The following is a 3184-nucleotide window of genomic DNA, read 5'->3' as shown; positions in this document are numbered from 1 at the left end:
TTGAGTTGTTCAAGAGATTACATCTCTTCATTGTTGAAATTCAATGACTTACTTACCGAAACACATGTTCAGCAATACTTTGGCCAAGTCTGGGTCCACAGTGATGGTCTTGTCCACCACATCATGGAGTAAAAGGTCGAAGGCCAGCTGGGACCAATTAATATTTTTTTCATCTTTGGAGTCAGCCATTTTCAAGGCTTTTTTGTTGTTGAAAAGTAAGTAATAAAATACAGATATAAATACAGAGATAATATAGAGATGGGCAGTGAAACGCGTGAAACACTATCGATGGGCTGGTCCATGGCAATCGATACTTTTGTAACATCTTTAGTTGCAGTGCATTTCCTTTGTCTTTGCGTTTGCTAATACATCTAAATAATAAACAAACCAGCCAAATTCAATATTCAATAATAAATAAATATAGTTCTGAACAATGCTAATTTTAGGAAACTATCCATAGGGCCTGCCGGAAACACCATCTCCAAAAACAGCTGTTGTCCGCAATTATGAGAAATAAACAAAAACAAAAAAAACGTATGTAATAATTTAATAAACAAAATAAAAGAAATTTGTAGATGTAGAACAAGCACAAATGAACGTCAAAGTGTATACCAAATTCGATGCAGAACAAAAAAGTAGTCCTTCTATTTTTGGGGCGCAATAAGATTGGGGAGCAGCACGTGCCTATTCTTGTAGCTGTGTGGCGCCACAGCCTTCATGTCCATGCATGTCGTTCTTGTTGTTGTTGTTGTTTGGGGGCGTTGTAATTGATAAGTTAATTTACATTTTTATTGAATGGCCAACGCAATTGTTGTGCTCTTTGTTGTCACGAAGGTCAGGACAGTCCAGCACTAACAGGAGGTGCTTTGCATATTTTCATTGAGTGGCTTGGTGTGGAGTGAAGCGAAGTCAAGGAACAGAGGAAAACACCCACCCGAAATGGAAATGTGCGAAAAATATATGGGTTTTTTCTCTGTCAAGTTAATAAAACGAATTTGTGGTTTATGTTTCTAGCAAGTCGACCGTGTATAAAGCTCAATTGTGTGCAAAGTCGAAGGCGAAGAATAGGAGTAAATCCCAGACGGCAAACAATTGATTCATTAGCTCAAATGAATGGATGAATCCGAATGAATTGAGGTTAGCCAACGAGTTGTAATGAAATTAAACGAATTTGTACAGTTGCTCAGTCAAAGGATTAAATGAATTGTAAGGAAAAACATAAGGAATATAAGATGGATGGCAAATGAAAAATCAATGGAAATTTTTAAGTTTTTCGATCTTAAAACAACTAAAGCGAATGAGCCCAGCTGTACCAATGAAAATTCCATACAAATAAAAAACCCTTTTTAAGGGTAAATAGAAACCCAGCTATGTATGTAGTTCCCATCAAATTTTGATTCTCAAATATTTTATTTGACTTTATTTAGACATTGCATATATATAAATATATCTCTATAATGCCGATACTCGCTGTCAAAGAATCCGATGGCCCCGTATCATCATCCGGAAGGTGGGGGGGTGTGAAACCAAAACGCGACAACCGGGATCGCGACCGCGAGCCCGAAACCGATACCGGTGGAATGTTATCATCGCAGAGGCGCGGGGAGGACATTCGCCCCATCTGCATCAAGTTGGATAAGTGTATTGTTGTTATCTTAGGCATAGTCCTTTTATTTATAATAGTAGGTGCGATTATCTCTGTTACGAATCCAGATTGGTACAACAAAGTTTTTTCGAAAAAAAAAAATTAATGAAAACTTAAAAAAAAAAAACGCTGGGTAATCGATTGATCAATTAACTTTTTCCATTGATATTGAAAATTATATTTTTTTTTAGCAACAAAATGAAAGTCAAAAGAAATGAGAGATGGCAAATGGGAAATTAATGGAAACGTTTTTAATATTGGATGACAGTTTTTTGAATTGAAACATTGAAACTGGGAATGCAAAGGAGCACAACTGTACCCGAGATCAACATATGAAAATGGAATATTAAGAGATATAGCAAGCACCCTGTTAGTTTCTATACAATTTTGGCTTAGAAATATTTCGTTTTACTTCAATCAGACATTGGATATATAAATAAATCTGTTTAATGCCAATACCCGCAGCAAAGGAATCCGAGGGCCCCATATCATCATCCGGAAGGTGGGGGGGTGTTAGACCAAAACGTAAAGAACACGACGCAGACCGCGACCGCGACCGCGACTACGGGCGCGACCGCGATACCGAGCGCGACCCAGAACGCGAACCAGACCGCATCCGTGACCGTAATCGGCAGCCCGAAGCGTTGAGCGGTGGAATTGTTGGAATATATAAACAAAATCGTAAACCGATACTCATATCGGCCGCTGTGCTTGTTGCAATAATAACTTTGTTATTGATTGCCTATTTTCTTACACCAGAATTGTACCACTCACTGATGACAACGACAAGAAGACCATATTTTTAAAGTCCGGTAATTATCAATCGAATTACGTAGCAATATCGAAACTAGATTGTTTTTTTTTATTTTCGAATAGCAACAAAATGAATGAAGATCGATCGTTTGATTCCATCGAGACCACAGGGTCCGGCTGTTGTTGGTGCCGAAACAAAAAAAACTGCTGCTTTGTAATTATATTTTTATTTTGTTTTATAGCATTAACATGGATATGCGTGTTTTCCAGTACGAGGGGCTAACGAAAGGACATTATTAAACATTTAAAGGATACCCACAATGCAGTTTTCTCTTGGTTTTTGGTTTGCCTTTGGTTTTTTGTCTTTCGTGTTTTTTTTTTATTTGGCATTTTCGAGGGTTCAGAATCGAATCTGAATGCATTCGATGTACTGTACATGCTCGTATTCCATGTTCCATCGGCCAGTCGTGCATGAAAAGTTAACGAGAATTGATGTTGCATGTTTCGCCAAGGCAAAACAAAGCATAAATTTCTCAGGCGAGATGCTCCAGTGCTCCAGTGCTGCACTGCCTCCTCTACCCTCTACTCCTCCACCCAACCGTTTTTCCCCATTTCCAATGGCAGTTGGCCGTTTTTACATGAAATTTCGAATGCAACTCTCTCGATATTCGTATCGGTGGGGGCCCAAGTACATTGTGTAGCCCTTGGCCATCCCTTCCCGCAACCTTTTTGTTGCTGCTCCTTTCACAGTCGACGACGACGACGACGCGACGTTGCATAAATTTT

At 38.9% G+C, this 3184-nt stretch overlaps 1 long non-coding RNA gene across 3 annotated transcripts; it reads left to right on the top strand.

The window, feature by feature from the left end:
* The first annotated feature begins 1385 nt into the window (after window positions 1-1385).
* On the top strand, window positions 1386-2719 carry LOC111074514. 3 transcript variants are annotated; one of them, XR_002607819.2, is made up of 4 exons: window positions 1386-1778; window positions 1837-2014; window positions 2111-2457; window positions 2522-2719. It is a non-coding gene; the product is annotated as an uncharacterized LOC111074514 (long non-coding RNA). The 3 variants fall into 3 exon arrangements; XR_002607818.2 differs by having other exon boundaries at window positions 1837-2457; window positions 2522-2612; window positions 2669-2719; XR_002607817.2 differs by having other exon boundaries at window positions 1837-2457.
* The last annotated feature ends 465 nt before the right edge of the window (window positions 2720-3184 follow it).

Source organism: Drosophila obscura, unplaced genomic scaffold (genome assembly GCF_018151105.1).
Source record: "Drosophila obscura isolate BZ-5 IFL unplaced genomic scaffold, ASM1815110v1 contig_186, whole genome shotgun sequence".
NCBI lineage: Eukaryota > Metazoa > Arthropoda > Insecta > Diptera > Drosophilidae > Drosophila > Drosophila obscura.
Note: the sequence above shows the minus strand (reverse complement) of the source record. Positions and strands in the feature narration are given on the sequence as shown.